Here is a 20,113-nt window from a genome sequence, read left to right on the forward strand (position 1 = left end):
ATGCTTTATTTTGTTTCTTCTGTGCTTGTTTATTACTTTCCAGGTCAAATTATACCAAGTTAAGGCCGAAAATGGCAAATCATTAATCTTCGTATTACTTCAATATCTACTTAATATTTTGCAAGGTAGAGACACCAAATGCTTCTGTAAGGAGAGCATTGTGTAGCACAATAGTTACACAGGAAACATGGAGTACTCGCTTGCCACTTTCTGTACTACTGATTGACAGAACTATTAACATAAAAGGATCCTGATGAACTGTTTTAGGTAAACTAATGGAGGGATTAATAATAAAATGAGCCTGTGTTGGCTCAATTGTTTTGTAGTTAACTATTAACCGTGAGTCTCAGTCTGAAAGGAGATGAGGTTCAAGGTCATGAAAGCTTATAACCTTGACAACTCACCTCTAGGATCAGTAGAGCTGCCAGCAAGGAAGGCAGAGAAAGAAGTCTCGTTGAACCTGTCTGGAAATAGAGGTGAGATTATGCTTCACCATCCTTCCCTTCCCCAATTTCCTCCTTTCCCTAACCACAGGGAGGACCCTTTGGTTTCTGGTTGGTTTACTCAGAAGGTTTTGCGAACATTAAACCTCTCTTTGCCTATAAGAATCAAACCCTCCTGGGTAGAGCAAAGCCTTGTAACTGCCAAAAAAACAACTAAGAAAAAAAGAGTCCCCTTTTAACGTCTCCAAACACCTTCTTGCATTTCCCTTCGCTGTCTGTTTCTGGTTTGTGTTCATCTTCGGTTACAGGTCAATGAGGTATTGGCTTTATGCTTCTACTAAGGCCCCATGTCAACCTTTAGGGCCCCATTCAGGCAGCCATCTGCAGGATGTAAGGAGAGAATCAGCATGGGCAGCTCATCTTCAATTTAGAGCAAGAAATAAACAGGAAACAGAGAGGCTTCATTGGAAACAAATGTCATTCATCGGCCAAGGATTTCCCACAATTCCACTGCAGGCTCTATTCATCTGTTTGTATTACTTCCATTTTTTTTTTGTTACATGACTGCTCACAGCTTTTTATGATGGGCATATGTGCATATTTCAAATGTGCTAACGCACACTTAAATACCCCTATGTGTTATGTTGTGCTATGTGTTCAATGTTTCATTAAAATAGCACCAACAAAAGACTAGCTACTAAAAACTATTCCCAAATTTCAAAGCCCATTCTGTAACTGGTGCTCTCTTTCCAGATGGGTGAGAGAGATGTCCAGCCGATACTAACACTCACTTGCAGCATCTTTAGCCCAGAACTGAATGTCCCTCAAGTCTTTGTGAGACTGAATCATAGACACTGAAGGTGAAGGGCGACTTTCAGGGCAGACAAGAGCGCCCAAGAGGAGGCTTTGTTTCAGAAAGCCTTTCTGGAGTAAGGCTAGGTCAAATTTTTCCCCTCATGCAGATCGTGCAGATCGACTGGGCCCCCTCAGAAAGCAGTGACAGGCATATTGTTAGGCTGACCTTGGCCTTCTTTTGTCTTTGAGTCCCTGTCACTCAGCTGAGACTCCATTCCCCATTGCTGAGATGAGGTCTCTGCAGCCTGAGAGGCCTTTGTCTGCTTTTGTTTGGAGCAGGCAGGGAAGAAATCAACCTCCTCACTTGTACAGTGCAGGAGAGCAATAATGAAGGAGTGTTGTTATAAAGAATAACTCCAACAGGACTGTCAATGCATGGAGAAATGCTTATTAATTAAATGATAATAAATGTTGCTTAGAAACTGGCAATTTTTTTTTCTTAGCTGCTAGGACAATGGAGTCATTTGTTTTCCTTCTCTTGGTTTTGCAAGAGTCGTTGCTAGCCTGGAAATCCTCTGCTCTTCCTTTTGTCCATTTACTTTCATAGCCCCCTTGAAATGTGGCTTTTAATGGCAGGCCCAAGCATGTAGTCAGCCTGATCATACACCAAAGAAAGGCCCGTGAGAACAAGCATGCTGGGCTTTGTGGAGACCCGGAGGTTGCAGGAGGACAGAGGACCACAGCATCCATCTCAGTGAGCTGTCTGCTCTGGGTAGGCTACAGACCTGCTCTTGCTTGTCAGAATGTAAGAACCACTAAGTAAGGCATCAGTCACATGGTAGACCTGGCCCTATTTGGCAGACTTTGTTGATACAGTGTGAGAACAGCCCTCCACCCCAATATAGATCCAGTCCAAACTGAGGCAGAGAGACTAGATCATAGCTGGGAGGCAGCCTCAGGGGAAAGAAGTCAGTGTCCTGTGTAGAGTGCTTTGGCGTTAGAGACCCATCAAGTTTTCTTTATCCCCGTAATTCCTTTGCTATCATCACCTTCATGTTATCCTGGCTTTACATCCACTGCTTGTGTTTCTCTTGATCTTCAGTCTTCAGGAGTCCTCCATGCACCTTCGTGCCTGACTGCTCCAGCCTGTTTGCAGAGTGGCTCGTCCTCTTGTGTGTGTTCACTCTCTGATTCTTTCACACTGTTCCATTTCTTCTTTTCCTTTCATTCCCATCTCCTCTCATTCCAACTGCCCACCTCCGCCAAGCCTGTTTGCTCTGCTCTGGGGTACTAACTGTTTCCAAAAGTTGTCAATTACCTTCTTGTTTGATGCAAACCTAGAGAACGTCAACCCTCCGGGAGCTGCACATAGGCATCCAGGCCCATAGAAACTAGGGAAGAAATCAGCACTGCCGCTTCACTGGCCTCTCTGTGTGTGCTTCTCCGTGTTTTCTGTGGGTACCACTGACTCCAGGGATCTGTGTGCACCTCTGAATGCTGGGAAACAGCACTTGGTATTTTAGTCTGTTCTCCTGAAACATTTTCAGATCTGGACATCGTATCTCCCCAGGAAACCCAGAGATTGGAGGTTCTTGATGGCACAACTATGACTCTTGACTCTTAGAGGGGGTACAGCACAGAATGATCATGATCTTATGGAGACATAAATGTGAAATAGAACTACATGCTTTTGAATTCTTCTGTGAGATAACCGAGCATGATCAGCAGTTGAATTGGAAGGATTTGACCTGTTCTTCAACATGGAGAGTGGCTCTGAAGTTCTTTGAGTTTGAAGTTTCCCATTTGGAGATAGAACACTGCTACACACCCTACAGTGCCATTTTATAGAGCTGTGTCTATTGTCTGCCCACTGTAGGTACCCATGGAGGAGCCCCTCCCCACCCATTTCCTTCTTTATGTCCTGAAGGGATCCCACGTTTCAGGAATGTTCGTGTATTGGCCTCTTTGTTCATCTCATGTTGGCTTTCTTTTTATTTTCCCTGATCTGGAGGTGGCTGCATTTTTAAAAAATTCATGTATTTTTCCCAGTTCTTCTCTTAAACAAACCTTTCTTCACTGAGGAAAAAATACTCAGCAGTTAGTGCTACTACTCATAAAAAATAAGTCTTCCCATGGGGACTCAGTGGTCAGCAGGGAGAGCTATCCACTGTCCCTCATGTATCACACTTCCATACCAGAGGTGGAGAGCCACCCAGGGACAGTTTTTCTCTGTGGATCTGAAGTTTGTAAAAATGATGGATGAGGCTTTGTTGGCAGTCCAGCCTGTATGAAGTGGTCTTCTCTGGGTATGCTGCGACCCCTGCTTGGAAGGGAGTCTGAAAGAAGGGACCGTGGCCAGTAATGCCAGGATTGGCCAAGGTAACTGAGGTGCTTGGAATCTTCCACATGGAATCCTCCAGAAATTTCTACTTGATATGTCATAAACTACAGATATTCTGACACACACACACACACACATACACACACACACACACACACACACACACACCCGCCCTCGTATGGATAATTTTCTTGTGATTCATCTCTAGAGAAATAGTCAATATATTAATTTTCCTAATGGAACTCAGGGCTGACAAGAAATAATGAGGAGGCTTCATAATGGCTCCATTTCCCATCTGTCCTGCCACATGCATGTCATCTCAGGCCCAGTCAGGACTCGAAGGCAGCACAGCATCCTACACATCACCAGGTGTGTACATATGTCCTAGAGAACCCCTGGGGCAGAGAGACTTCTTATAGACCAAGCACACGAGAGGCATCTTCACCCGCTCCTCAAATTCCAGGCATTAGAGTAAAAACAATTGTCCCAGCCTTTTCTTTTGTGGTACACAAATGCTATGCCATCCCTTACCCTAAGTTTCCAAAGCATGCTCCGTTACAGAAGGTTCAGGATCAGCCAATGAGTTTGTCTTGATTTTATACCATTAAATCACATTTCTGAGCACATCTTCCAGCCCTCAGCAGAGGATAATAAAAGTGACTTCTCTGTTGTTGAGAAGATTCAAACAAGGCAATGTGACAGGCTTGGCCTAGTGCCTAGAGGAGGGAGAGGTGATCAAGGCTTTGCTTTTCAGCTGTGCAATCCTAATACTAGGAGTGCCTTGCCCTTCAGTGTACAACTCCAAACAGAAGTAGTTGGTGAGCAGAGTGAGTCTTGGAGAAGTGGCTGTGCACTGGGAGGGTAAAGGGAAGGGGTAGGTACAGCTGAGAAGTTTGAATCAAAAGGACAAATGGGTGAGGGAGGGCAGAGAGAAATCACAGGGTGCTCTGGGGACATCAGTAACTGAGAAGTGAGCTGCTATTGCCAGTGATCAAAGGTTTCTCTGCAGTACCCACATATATGTGATCTGTAGACGGTGGGGTGGATTCCTAACATTGATACATCCTGTGTCACTCCTCCCCTGTAGAAGACTCACAGAAGCAATGCCTTAAATTCCCACAGTACAAGTATAACCATGTTCAAAGTTTTTCCCATATGCAGCTGTCCACATTTCCACATACAAAGGTTAACTCTGTACAGAGAGCATCTAGGGTGGTGGTAGTAGACCTTCTGTGAGTGTGCACGTAATGCTTCAGAGACAATTTCCCTCTAATGCCTCAAAATTTACCTGAATAACCTCTACTAGAAGGCAGCCTCTTATATTGGTATCTAAAGGCCTCAGCAATCACACAAATCCACAATATGTAAGAGAAATGGAAAAGGCCTAGAGTTTGTTGAAGTAAAATACTAACTGTGGTCCTGTAACCCTACGTGTAAATGCCAGCAACAGCTATGACAGAACATGTGCATGCCGAGACATCTTTACATAATAATACAATAGCAAGCATTTCTGGGAGGACTGTAAAATACTGTAGCAGGGAATAATATACATGAAGTCCCTGCCACCAGCGGGACAAAAGGGCTCCAGATGTGGCCTACTAACCTCTACGAGGAAATTCTCTTCTTCTCTACTTTATGACTATACTTCATTAAAAATAAAACAGCCTAGCTTCTCACTAAAGGTAACCCCAGCATAAACACTCCTTGTCCCTGCATGTGCCTGCCATGGGATGCCAGCCCACATCCAGACCTACCCTTCTGTGGTCACTGGTGATTTCTGTGGATGTGGGCAAAGCCAGGATTAGGTATGAAACGGCTCTGTCCTAACACCCTCCCCCACAAGTATTCATCCAGCCAGTTAGAGTCATACAGGAAGACAAGCCCCTGTCCTCACTCACACCATGAACAAAGGTCACCTGTCTGGTGGAACCTCCTAGAAATCCAGGTTTCTGTCTTTACCCTAACTTTGCTGTGACCTACAAAAGCAGGAGCACAATTTAATGACTCATTTGACCTCCTCACAGATTGAGAACAGTATGTCACCACACAACTTATAACTTTTACATTCGGGGCTCATTGTTGTTGTAGATTAGACCACTACCCCTTCCCCAGACACTGACAGATTTGTTAGAATTCTAATCACAGTGCCTCAGACTATGACCCTATTTGTAAAAGTGTCTTTATAATGTTAGCAAGTTAGATAAGATATAATCAGGACTATAGTGCAGTGTAGGGGAAGGGAGAAATCTGGAGACAGAGGGACAAAGGAAAAGGCCTTATGAAGACATGCTGAGAGAATGGGGCCCTGACAGTGGAGGAGAGGGAAGTGGCAGACAGTTCTTCAGATTGTTTTTATTTTGTCATGCAGATTGTGACACTATGTATTAGTGCCCTGGGCAAATTACTGCCACTGTAGACCAGACCCAGTAGCGACCACCCATGTGAAATAGTTTAAGTGTCTTCTACTGTGAATCCTGCTTAATATTTTTATAACTATATTTATAACTGACATCAGCAGTTAAAGCTTAAGGCATTGAGAATGCAATGCCCAAGGCATATATCCATTACACTGGATTCTGAACCATGGGCAGTGCTCACAGACTTATTACCTTGGAGAGAAAGGTACTAACATGTCATGTGCAGCTCCTGTGGGAAGTCTTCTGTGGATAGTCTTTGGTTTGCTGGTGGACATTGTTCATATTTTTGATTCCTAGGTCTATTTCTCAATGCATTGAATCACCTGTTAGAAAAGCCATAAAAGGCCTTTGGTTTTGTTATGCAGGTATGTATATGAGCATGTGTATAAGTATGTGTGTGTGAGCATGCGTGCACATGTGTGTGACTGTATATGCATCTGTGCCTGAGCATGCATGTGTGAGTCTGTGCACTCATGAGTGTGTGTGTGTGTGTGTGTGTGGGTGTGTGCTCACCTTTGTATGGGGGTTAGGACAGACTCATGTGTAATTCCTTAGGCACCTATCACTTTCTGTTTGAGACCAGAACTTTGTTTGGCCTGAAGTCTCACCCAGTTGTCTAGGCTACCTAGTCAGTGAACTCTAGGGACCCACCTACCTCTCCTGTGATTATTGCAAAGCACTTGACTTTTTGCTTATGCTTTAGGTGTGAACTCAGGTACGCAAGCTTGGGAGGCACATGCTTTGCCAACTGAGCCATAATCTTTGCAGTCCATAGACAGTTCGTAACGGTGGCTTTGGTGAGTTAACCATCTCTGCGTCTTCGCTTCTCCATCTCTATGAGGGCGTGATCCTCTGTGCTTTGGAAGCGTCCCTGGATCCCACTAAACTAAATGAGCCATACAAGGTGAAAAGGCCGTTTTATTTTTGAATATTTCAAAATTCACTTATGTGCTTCAGATCATCTGCAAGCAAGTTTGTGTGTTTATGAGTGTATGTGTGTGTATCTGTGGGTGTGCATGTATGTGGTGTGTATGTATGTATATTTGTGTATACATGTACATGTGTGTTTGTTGTGTGTGTGTGTGTGTGTGTGTGTGTGTGTGTGTGTGTGTGTGTGTACATGGTTCTGGAATTCTACTATGGAAATTCTTTTCAAAATAACAAAGTCGGTAGGAACTGGAAGTGTGTAAGCTCTAACCTGAGCAGAAGGCTTGGCAGGCAATGTCATCCAAGAACAAAGCAGCCAGCATCCTCCCTCTGGAGACAAAGCACATTATTGCTGTGACATGCTTCTACTCCATCTGCTCAGAGGAGAGGAGTGGCTCTCCCATATGCCTTCCCATTGGACTAGGCCTGCCTGTGAGAGCGGCTTGCCCCACAATACAGAATTGAGCGTTAAATAACTTTAGGCTGTTCTCATGGAAATAGCATATGGGTACTAAAGGACTCAAAACAAATGAATACCTGGATGATTTTTGCTCTGTTCTGTGTTAATGAAAGTAACTGCTACTAATCACTGATAAGGTTCTAACAAATTTTGATAAATCTGTTTTTCATTTTTCAGAAGAATTCTCAACTAATACCCATCAAACTTACTGTTAAAATCATATATTCATGAAAAATTTAAATATCCCCAATTATGCTATACGGTCATATTTTCCACATAAATATAGGCATTTATTTCCTCTAGCTGTACCCAGAGCCAGCACAATATGTAATTTGCAAGGCTATTTGGCAACTAAGAATGATTAAGACCCTGCTGTTTGCAGTTAATATGGTGCAGAACTTGAGTCTGGGGCCAGGAAGGGAAGTTGGGCTGATCCTGAACTATTCCTCTGTTTCTGAATGTGAAACTCTTGTTGATATCATGCCTAGTTTGGTAGACTTATACTGTGGAAATAAAAAAAGGAGAGAATAATTATTTTATTTAATACCTTTGTATTGTATCTGTAATTTTCATATTTAATGGTGAAGTTCTTACTTGAGAATGAGTCTGAATATGGCCCCCATAGACAATGAAGAGCCACACTATGACATAGACCCACTTACCCATATAGTGATGTTACCAGTGTTTGTTCTATGGACAGAGAGAATATATCTGCCCATTATTGATCTAAAGTCAAAGGAAGAACTACAAGATGGGCTGATGGGCTGTTGCCTTTTGGTTGTCTTTGCTTCCTGAAGGAAAAGAAGCAACTGTCCTTCAAATTAAATGAGAAGCAAGATTGAAATGGAAACAGAAGGGGTCCACAGAGAAGGAACTGATCCTCACTTCAGAGGTTGGTCTCCAAAGCACTGCTCATTATCCCACCAAACTGACTGGAGAAGAAGAACAAGTCACAACACTTTGCCAATGCTTCCTGCTCAGCTTTGAAGGCTGGAGGGTGGCAACATCCATTATGGACAGGAGTGTGAGTCCATACAAGGTGAGATTTCTAGCTAGATTGTAGTAGTTTTTGGCTGACAAGGACAAAAATGGTCTAGGAGGTCATGTGCCACTGAAGATGATATTCATAGATCCCAAGCTACGAGCAAAATTAAATGACTTCAAAACAGACACAAGACCTTGCCTACCAGCAATAAATCTGTCTTTAACCTTCCAGAGCAATGGAATAAATTGAGCAAAAACATAGAGACACACAAGTTGCCAACAAAGAGAAATATAGAAACATATTGGTATATTACTAGATACAGTCACAGGGCAGAGGGAGGGAGTCCTGAGAGTTAAAACTGAAATGAGCCCACAGATATCATCCAAAAGACTCCATAAGCATCCCTTCTGATCAAGGTAGTCTTAGTCCCATCAGTAAGGGCATTTGCTAAGTTGCTTTCAGTGTCACAGAACTGGTACACAGCAGCTCCCCCTTATAGTTTAAAATGCTGTCTGCATCTTTTACATTTTTGTATTGCTCTGCAAACATGTTGCAGAGCTTAAAGAAGGAAGGGTCTGTTCAAGTTCAACTTTAGATGCTCCTGGTTCACCATGGCAGGAGGCTGCTATGAAGAAGTAGAGCAGCTGAAACCAGAATGGACAGGGAGTTGCAAGAAAGAGAAAAAAGACAAGAGACTTGGGGGGGGTCTGAAATCAAAATATAGTCCTACAAGATCCTCCTCCAGTGACCCAATTCCTCCAGCTACTTACGAGTTTCCAAAACTACCCAAAACACATCTCCAAATGGGCCAAGATCTTCAATGATTGTACACCTTGCAAATGTTTAGCTCCTTGAGGTATGTGCCTTTCGTCCCTCTCCCCCATACCTCCCTTCCTTTCTTTTCTCCTCCCCACTGTACCCTCTAACAATGAAACATTTTCAAAATGAAAATTACAGACCTTTTGACAGCATAGGCTTACATTCTGTGGAAGACATGGAGATAAGTTTTCTATGCTTGATGTCCCACAGCCTGAGTGGGTTTTCAGCTTGCCTATAGGTGAGTGAGTTGACCTAGCGCAAATCCATGCCTAAAGCATCTAAGTCCTTTTCCAGGCAGAGCTGTGTCCTAGTAAGGTGAGGCTGAAGTCTTGGCCCTAAGCTATGAGTTTCTTAGTTTGAAGAAATTACAAAGAAAGTTATTTTCCTGTATTTTTAAATGACTTTTGTTTTTTGAATACAAGAAACAGAACCCCACTTAATCAATTAAAATGAGGCTACAAATAAATGGAAACTCTTTATTTATCTGAAACAAATAATTAGATGTAGAGGCTGAGCCAGAAAACCTTAGCCATTCCGCTGTCTTCAGCCATTATTATAACTAATCAATATAACGCAAGTCCTCAGCTGCTGCCAGTCCCATGGGTCAAGAGAAGAAAATCCAGAGTCTTTACACTGTTGCAAATTCAGTCTTGTCACCTAGGATGGGAAAATACAGCATATATGGAAAAGCAAGACCAGTTTTTTTAAAAACGAAATGCATAGAATTTATTTCTAATGTGAATGCATCTAAACAATCTTATTCACTCATAATAGAGCAATCCCTAGGAAGACAGAGAACAGTCTCATCATCACATCAGTCTTCACTGACACCATTCTTTTTCTCTCACCCTTACTTCAAGCAATCCTTTGGTAATCATGGTCTCCATAGATACGCTTTGCCAATTTGTCCAATTATTGTACCTGGATTTTTTAATTGAATACTTTATGAATTTGTATTTCAAGTGTTATTCCCTTTCCCGGTTCCCCCCTCCCCCCTCTCCCTTCCCCCTGCTTCTATGAGGATGATCCCCGACCCACCCACCCACCCACTGCCACCTCAACACCCTGGCTTTCCCTTACACTGGGGAAACGAGCCTTCACAGGACCAAGGGTGTCTCCTCCTATTGATGCTAGACAATGCCATCCTCTGCTACATATGTGACTAGAGCCATGGATCCCTCCATGTGTACTCTATGATTGGTGGTTTAGTCCCTAGGAGCTCTGGGGCATTCTAGTTGGTGGATATTGTTGTTCTTTCTATGGAGTTGCAAACTCCTTTAGCTCCTTCAATCCTTTCTCTAACTCCTCCATTGGGGTCCCCATTCTCAGTCCCCAATGGTTAGCTGCAAGCATCCTCTTGTGTATCAGTAAGGCTCTGGCAAACCCTCTCAGGAGACACCTATTATCAGGCTCCTGTCAGCAAGCACTTCTTGGCATCAGCAATAGTGACTGGATTTGGTGGCTGCATATGGGATGAGTCCCCAAGTGGGGCAGCCTCTGGATGGCCTTTCCTTCAGTTTCTGCTACACTCTTTGTCCCTTTATTTCCTCCTGTGAGCATTTTGTCCCCCATTCTAAGAAGAACTGAAGCATCCACATTTTGTTATTCCTTCTTCTTGAACTTCATATGATCTGTGAATTGTGTCTTGGGTATTCTGAGGTTTTGAGCTAATATCCACTTATCAGTGAGTGCATACCATGTCTACTCTTTTGTGATTGGGTGATATTTTCTAATTCCATCCATTTGCCTAAGGATTTCATGAAGTCATTGTTTTTAATAGCTGAGTAGTAGTACTCCATTGTGTAAATGTACCATATTTTCGGTATCTTTTCCTCTGTTTAAGGACATCTGGGTTCTTTCCAGCTTCTGAAAGCCCAGTGTTTTATCTAGTGAGACCCTGCAATCTGCAGGCAAGTGGGAGACTGTGCATTTTCTTCCTGGGACTCTTTTGTGTCCGGCCAATTGCTGTATAGGACAGTTGAGGGAATGCGGACTGTTTTCCTTTATTTGAATAATGTCTCAGGTTTTCCATGATCCCTTATGGAATGACTTCTTCCCTGTTGGGGGTCTCACTGATTTGCCTAAGCTGGACCTTGGATTCACTCTCTTCCTGACCTCTAGCCTCAACCTCCTGAGAAGATGAGAAATACACATCCGTACTCCCAGTTCCAGCTTTCCTGTGCTTTCTGCATCCTGCCATCTTCCTCTCTCCTGGCATCTTCTCAGGTTCCTTGAATCTGTTCATTGAATGGATTTCAATGTTGGTTGGGCAAATGTCAGAAAGAATTTGACATTACAACAAGACTCTTTCTTTCAATCATTTGTATTTCTTAAATAGAACAGAAAACTGACTGCTGAATTAACATATTGTATTTATTTCTACAGAGGAAGTGCCTATTTGGAAAAAAGGCATCCATTAGCAGCATAGACCCAATGACCCTCTATGGATGTAACAGAGGAGATTCAGAGGACAATGGTAGACACCATTCTCTGGATAGATAAGTGGGTTTTCTTGTTAGCTCATGTGCTGACTTGTTCCATGGTGTCAGAAGGCTTTTTATGGACTAGTCACTGGACCATTGCTTTCTGGATCTGGTTTCCTCCTTGGAGTATTACCTAGGCATTCAGTCTGGAGTTCTTTTTCCTCCTAGATCCAGTGTGGATCCTGCAGTTGGAATCAACTCGTGGATCTGAGCTCTGAGAATGGTTCTTCTTTCTTCCCTCCTTTCCCCCATGCCCCATTTTTCTTTACTCCTTTCTCTTTGTTCACCAATAGAATGTGCATCCCTAAAGCTATTGATGCTTTTAGTATGTGTAGGTCTACTGTGACTTACATTTACAGAGTAAATGTGACTCCATACTCATATGTTAAGTCCTGACTTCTCATCCTAAACCTTAGAATGTGACCTTCTGTGTCAGAGGGTCTATGCAGAGGTTCGGGACCTTGAGGTCACTGGGGTAAGTCCTCATCAGATGAGATTGGCATCTTAAGAAGAAAGTGAAATATGGAGATTGGAAGATATAGAGAAAGATGGTGAGATGACGTGGGGAGAAGATTGTCAATCACAGACAAAGCAGACAGACCAAACCTCACTGCCCTGAGAAGAGACCAACTCTCCAGGACTACTAGTATCTAGACCTATGAGATGATAAATTTCTACTGTTTAAGCAATAGCAGGCAGTTCTTTGCAGTGGCCCTAGAGGAGGAAACCATATAGAATATCTTTTCTAACTAGGGGGTACCACAAGACAATAGTTTGACCAAATGAGCCCCATACGTGTTTGAAGGTAAAATGCACTACATGCATAGGGTTCAATACGGAGTCCTACCATCTACAGTCTTCACCTCCTTTGCTGTCACTTTATGTTTGAGCATTTCATAAGACCAAGGGGATGTTATACTATAATTGGGGTGAAAATAAGGCAACGACAGCTGTTCATGGCTATCTATGTGCTGTTGAGCTTTATTATGAGCCGTTCAAAAGGAGAGAGAGAGAGAGAGAGAGAGAGAGAATAAGTACTACATCTTCTCTAATCTAAATTTATATCATGCAAACCTATTAAACATATACGTACACATATACTTATATATTTCCAGTTATATGTACATCTATATCTATCTATCTATCTATCTATCTATCTATCTATCTATCTATCTATCTATCTATATATGTACAATGATTTGCGATAGATACATAGACAGCTACACAGATAGATAGATAGATAGATAGATAGATAGATAGATAGATAGATAGATAGATAGATAGATAGGATTACTTGAAAGTAGGAGGAGGATTATTTGGTAAGGGGAACAGGATGGGAGAGACAGTATGAGAGACTAATGTAATTTCAGTGGAAACAAAGTGTAATAATACACTTGTGTGAAAATGAAACCTGCTGCTTTGTACCATCCCTAAAAACGGAAGAATGAAGCTAGTTTGTGCTCAAAGAAATGCTGTATATCTGACTGTGCGCAGTCTACACGGACCAAGAAGGAATTGAGTTTCAGCCTGTCCATCTGCTTTTATGTTCTCCAGATAGCAAATTAACTGAAAGTAGCATCGAAATCAGCAAGGATCCCATTCTGCCCACTTACTGCTACAGCCTAGCATTGCCAGGATTCCGGTGGGCTTTCCTTTGCTTGGATTTGAAAGCATGGGAATAAGGAAGCCACACCAAGAACAAACATGCGGCTGGTGGCCCATCCATGTTCAGGACAGGACTCTAACTGCATCATCTTTTTCCCCTACAAACTTCTTAGGGTTGGGGAGGTACTCCCATCCATAAACCCCTTGCCATGTAACCTTCCTGAGTTTAGATCTTGAGAACCTGTGTGAAAGTGGGCACCTGTAATCTCAGTTTCCCATTGAGAAGTCTGAAAATTCTTGAGATACTCCAAAGATATTTTCTTAGTCCCTAAATAATCCTGAGGCCCAGGAAGGTTTATCCTCACACAGGCCCATTGGGGTCCAGAGTCCTAAAGCCCAGAGTAGACTGAACTCCTTCAGTCTGAGATGGTCAGATTCTTCTTGCTTCCTCCTGTGCTGTGAAGTTCGCTGGCTCTGCTTCACCGGAGGAACAGTTTAGGGGAAATTTTAACCTCTGCATCACTTTAGACTAAAGGTAAGAACCAGGAAATTTTCTACTCAAATCTTGGTATCTTCAGAAACCACCATTAGCTCAACCAGATAAAAGTAGAAAGCTCTAGCCTTGGGGCACTAAGGATTCTCTTTGTTTTGTTTTCAAATAGAAAATATGTGTCTGCAAAGAAAGAGGGGAGCAGCTGACAAAAGCCGGCAGAAGAGGGAAGTTCAGAGTCTCATGCCTAAACCTACCCCACTTCTCTCCCCTCTGGCAATTAGGGACCAATTACTCACCTCCCCCCCAACACTTGGTTTTTCTGTGGTCTGACTGTTTGTTTAAACTTCACTTTAGTCTCTCTCTACTCCCCGAGAAGGCCCAGATGGAATACAAAACTCACACAGACTCATCCAGCCTGCAGCCTTGCTGATGCAGCCACAGCCTAGAAAAGCTGCCAGGCTCCACTCCTCCTACTGTCAGGTGCTGCAGGAACCCTGCCTTGTCTGGGCTCTCTCCTTACCAGGCTGTGGATAAGGCCAGATAGGGTTCCAGTTCACTCTGGCTCTGCTCTGAGGAATCTGAGACCAGGGAACTCTGCAAAGCTGAGGGATAGAAATGAATACTTAACCCTTAAGTGACCATCATTCCTTCACTCTCTTCTCCTGCACTGTTCTGAGCTTTTTGCATCACATACTTTAGTTGTAAATTTTATTAAATCTATTTCTCTTCCCCCAAGTCTCTCTCTCTGTGTATGTGTGCGTGCGTGCGTGTGTGCGTGCGTGTGTATGTGTGTGTGTGTGTGTATACTTGTATAATGGCATGTATAGAGGTCAGAGGACAACTTGCAGGAGTCAGCTCTGTCCTTGCACTATGAGGGACCTGGAGATCATACTCAGGCTTTGGGGCTAAGAGACCGGCAGCCTATCATTCACTCTAAGTATCATAAAGCACTACACAGTCTGATGATCATAACTTCTGTTTCCTAGACTAAAGCACCAAATGCTCTAGGAAGACAGACAGACTGATAGAGATAGACAGAGACAAAGAGATATAGAGACAAAGAGAGAGACAGAGAGAGAAAGAGAGAGAGCCCCCCCCCAGAGAGGGGGGAAGGGAGAGAGGGAGAGAGACAGAGACGGAGAGAGAGAGAAAAGCAGAGAGAGGGGTAAGAAATAGCTGATGTTTGCTGTAATACCAAGGAATAGAATATTTTACCTCTCAGGACTGGGAAGATGCAATATTTAAGGGCAAGGCGAAGATACTACATGTATCATGTGTGGTAGCCTGGAGTATCAAAAAAGGAAGGTTTACAGGACTGCCACCATTTTAGATTAAACACAGCCCTTTTTCTCATGCATGGCGTGGTAATCTGGCACAGATGGAAACTTTGAGCCTTTCTGTTCCACTGTTTCTATACATTACACAGGCAATAAATACTGGCCAAACCAAGCTATAATTCCTAAGGTTCCTTATAACTGATTTTACCAGGGTCAGCTGCTGTAGTTTATGGATCCCCTGGAGAAAGCTGTCCAGGTTCCCCAGTTTTATAGGCCATTTGAAGGAGACCCCACAAATAAACTGGATGGAAAGTATGGTCGTGTTTTTAATACTGGAACAGTGAATACAGGGTTTGTGCCTATGTGTATATTGTGGTTATGTGGTGGGCAGGCTATCCTAACTTACATTTTATGAGTTTTATTCCTTTCAAGGCCATGTTCACAGTATCATGGGGCTCTTTTGGCTATAGTCTAGGTTGATTACATGATTGATAACAGATAGGAAAGAGTCATGAGGTTGAAGACCAGTGGCTTAGTGCTGAGATCCTAAGATGGTCCTTTGGGTTCTGAGTGTGAAATTGGACTCTGGTCTAACACATGAAGACAGGGCTGCAAGTCTTTCAAGGCAGATTCCAGGAAGAGAAGAAAGAGAAAGGAACTGAGCACATTCGACTTGGAGTCTGCAATGCCATTATTACACAGGAGAAGAACAGATCCCACTTTAAGCCAGCTCTGTCTCAGAGGAATGAATGTGTTAACTTGTCAGTGGGGGACTTTTTAAGGAACATTCTTTAATTACAGAGCGCCCACAAATCCAGCACGGTTATCCTGTTTCCTGCTTTATTTTTAATTTTTAAAAGAGGATCTCAGGCATTCTAGTTGACCTTGGACATGGTATGTAGCTGAGCACCACCTTGAACTTGGATCCTGCTGCCTCTCCCTTCCAAGTCTAGGATTGTAAGTATGCACTACAGGGAACTATGCTCAGATTATGCAAGGCTGGGGATAAAATCCAGGGACTTAGCATGCTAAATGAGCTGTCTACCAACAGAATCCAAGCCCCAACCCTGGGATGCTCATTTTCATTGTGTATATTTTAGAAGTGCTGGTGTCTTAAGAGGTGAATAGAGTTGGTGAATAGAGTGCTGCTGTCTAGAGTTGATGCTGAGCTGTAAGTTTCACTGAGGGACATTTGTAAGAAAGGCCTATTACCAAGGCCCAGGGCTCCTTATCTGGCTGGATGGCTGTTGTGGTTCATATCAGGATGGAATGCTTGCTCACGTTACTCTTTCTGACAGAAGTCCATGTCTTCTGTGGAACATATAAAGCTAAAGCTGAGGCTAATTTATCAGCAGCAAAGACTGTTTGGCCTGAGAGGCAGGGGAGGATTCTCCAAGGAGGTGGCAAGAAGGTGAAATCAGGCAAGTCAGCAACTAGAAGTGACTGGAGCTAGAAGAGACACAGACTGTGGGTGGTGAGTGCTGTTCACACGGCCCTTCAGAATGTCATTTTGGATCTCCTCAACAGTTCCCATGAGGGAGAAAGATATGGATTGCTTTCCTTGGGATTTCAGAGCCTGGCAGAATGGGTTTGGCTGTCCTATGAGTAGAAATCCTTGACTAAGTTCTTTTTCTTTACTTTAAAGTTTTACTGCTTATTTGTATGTCATTATTTCTTCAATGGTATCATTGGAAGGTCAATCATAGTTACTTTCTAGGCTAATGTTCCTCGCTGCCCCACTGAGGTAGATACAACTCAGGTCATTTTCTTGGCACTTCCTGCTAAGTGTGAGAAGAGCTTGGCTATTCCTTTTGAAATCAGTGATTTCAAGCCAACAGGTTACTGATAGTGAAGTGTGCATCAGCTACACTCTTTCTTTTTCCTAAAGTCATCGCTAAGATCATTTTAATGTATGAAGACTTGCCCCCTCTTTTAACTATGTAAATCGCTCAGGTTTCTGCTAGTGTGTATAGCATCTCAAAGGATCCCTTCCCTATCAAAACACCTTTCTTACTGTTTAGTAAAGCCTGTGGTCTTACCACTCTTCCCTCAGGCTCCTCTGGGCCCTCTTATTCATTAAACATCTCCATAACCCCCTTCCTGGCTTGAGCCCATCCAGCCTTGTTTTAACCAAGCTATACTGTACTTTCTTCTCCAATGCTGAACTCTGGAGAAATCCTTGCCCATTTTCTCTGCTCTCTAAGCCTTGCTTGTCTTAAATAAGAATCTTTACAGGCCAGTATAGCCAGACACTCCCTGCTCTGCTCCTTGCTAGAACCTTCCAGCCACCTTTACTATATTCTGTTAGAGCTGCCTTTCTCTCCTATTGCAGGCATCTTCATCAGTGACTAACAAGTACTAGAATACATTTACTTTTATATATTTCTGGATCCAACTCCTGCTACTTTTAAATGTGCTGTGTGTGTGTGTGTGTGTGTGTGTGTGTGTGTGTGTGTGTGTGTATTACCATGTCTGTGTTTAACTGTCATTCCTAGGGTGTTGCCTACCTTGATTTTAGAGATGAAGTCTGTTAATGACCTGGAAATCACCAGTAGACTAAGCTGACTGACTGGAGAGCCCCAGGGATTCTCTACCTCCAACTCCCCAAGACTGGGACTATCCAGTGTTTTCACATGGATCCCAAGGCCCAAACTCAGTTCTGTTTAACAACTGAGCCATCTCCCCAACTCCATTAATAAATACCATTTGTTCTTAATTATGACAAAATATTTCTGAGTAAGCACACTCTGTGTCTGTACATGTGTACTTTCTTTTGTCTAGGTCAGGGAAACTCTTGCTTTTGCACAGAAAATTCTGAGATATCACTGTAGTTGAGTCCCAGCATTCTCTGAAGGTTCTCTATTAGGCTACTTGCCTCTCCTCTGTAGTAAGCTAGTGCTGGCTGATTTGGCTGTCTACTGCTTGGCCAAGCTATGTCCATGGAGTTCTCTTCTCCTCACATCTGCCAGATTGTCCCTGCTTATCTAGGGTCTCAAAGGGCACAAAACAAGGGTATGTGGTCTAAGGAGAGCAGCAAGACAGAGACACCTATCTCAAGGCAAAGAGTGGTCTTTGTATGCCAGTCCATGGATCTCCACTATCTCTTGAGCAAATTGTGTTGAAAACAGTTGCTTTAGTATTAAGAAGCAGCAAAAACCAGCAGAAAGACTCTTCGCCAGTACATACCAGCTCATGCCAGAACTTTTAAGATTGGCCTGTTCTTTATTGTATTCCACTATGGTACTGATGCTGAAGCAACCCATTTTTTTTTTTGTTGCCCACTTATCAAAGATATATAAACCCTTCACAGGCTTTGTGGTTCTGTTTTCCTATTCATTTTGTGGTAAAAAAAATACTGACAGACTCCCACTGTATATCTTTCTGGAGAATATTTTATGGTCACTTTGCCATAAGAGCTGATGATGTCATGTCAGGGATGACTGTAGCATCCCTGTCTTTCTGGCATCTTATCTAGATGTAGGGATGAACCCTGGTAGCACGACTCATTTCCAAATCATTTGAAGAAAAAATAAGACATGCCTGCAATCCCACCATTATGAGGAAGAGGCAAGTAGAACTCTGTGAATTCAAATCCACTTCAGTCTACATACTGAGCTTGAGGTTAGTCAGGGCTACATAGCAAGACCATGTCAAAAAAATTTTCACCATCATTTAAATTACTTAGTTAAATTATCTCTTAAAGAACTCAAAACTTATAATTTAAAGTGCTACAATATTACTGTTTCTATTATTATTGTTATTAAAATATAACCTCTTGTTTATGCGAAAATCAATGTGGGAAATTTGTGCAGCAACCTGCAACCAAGAGGATACAGACATGTCTAAAAGGTAGGTAGGGTCAATCCCAGGACACCCTCAATGTCATTTCTTTGTCCACTTTACTTCTCACAATTGCACTCTGGTGTGACCTTGAGCTGGTAGGCCACTAGGCTTTGCTGTGTTCACAGCATCATGGGCTCTAACTGAATGACAGCAGCAGATGCACTGGATCCAAGCTTGAATTTTGTTTGGTGTCTAACCTGACCAACCTCTGGCAAGGCTACCATGCCACACCTGGGAATGCAGCACACAGGGATTGGACATTTGAATTTATGCATGGCCCACAGTGGAAGAAATGAATTGTTTGGGGAATCATTGGGAGTTGGTAAATAACCTCAAAGTCAGGTAATGAAGGATCTTGGAGTTACCTGCCTGTCATGGAAACTCAGTCAAGTTCCCTACATACCCTGGGCTCTGGTGTTGTTTGTCTGCCATTTTGTAGCAACCTTTTGAAAGCCCTTATGCAGTGACAGCCTCCTTTATCTGTGCATGCACATCTACCTTCTTACTAATTAACTACGTTTATTACCTGAAGGGCAGCTAGTTAAATTTTCTTTAACTGGTTTTCTTCATGTCAAACAACCATATTAATACCTGTTTTATCTGTTGCAAGGGTCGTGAGATAACAAACTGGAAAGCATTTGGAAAATATCCAAATGTAAGTTGTTGTGATTAATGACCCCAAGGGTCATTCAAACTCCATCAGAGAGGGATGTTGGGAAAACAGATCTGCAGGTGCCTTTCCCCAGGCAGGGCAGTACCATGTAGTCACATTGAATACCGGCCTTGGGCTTTTTCCGTTTAAGTATGATCTGTTATATATTATATTTAAGTTCAAATGAGCTTCCTGCCTGTTGTATGCTAAATTCTTTTTGTATTGTTTTGGTAGACACATCTCAAAAGGAGATATATGCAAGCTACTTTTAAAGTTGTTTTATAATTTGGAATTAAATTGAGCATGTGTTTAGTGTGTGTGTGTGTGTGTGTGTGTGTGTTTTAATTCTGAGAATGTCACTATAGACTTAGTCTGATGCCTAACAAAGAGAAACATAATTTAAGCTTAAGCCTGGTTTAGACTCCTTTGATATTATATGTCATTATCTTGGGTGTGTATGCACATACTCTTCCAAGATTTCCCCACCATCCCATAACACTCTCTTGAACAAACTAGTGGAGCATTTCAGAGTGTAGGCACAGATGTCTCTGTTAAAAAGAGCTGCAGGAATCC

At 42.7% G+C, this 20,113-nt stretch overlaps 1 long non-coding RNA gene across 1 annotated transcript in view; it reads left to right on the forward strand.

Annotated features, from left to right (window-relative positions):
* The first annotated feature begins 394 nt into the window (after positions 1 to 394).
* LOC148005171 (uncharacterized) overlaps positions 395 to 20,113 on the forward strand; it is a 53,420-nt gene continuing 33,701 nt past the window's right edge. The window contains exons 1-2 of the long non-coding RNA XR_015623461.1: positions 395 to 476; positions 8,181 to 8,422. This is a non-coding gene — a long non-coding RNA (uncharacterized LOC148005171). The remainder of the gene's footprint in view (positions 477 to 8,180; positions 8,423 to 20,113) is intronic.

The sequence above is a fragment of the Rattus norvegicus genome, chromosome 6, assembly GCF_021556685.1.
Source record: "Rattus norvegicus strain SHRSP/BbbUtx chromosome 6, alternate assembly SHRSP_T2T, whole genome shotgun sequence".
NCBI lineage: Eukaryota > Metazoa > Chordata > Mammalia > Rodentia > Muridae > Rattus > Rattus norvegicus.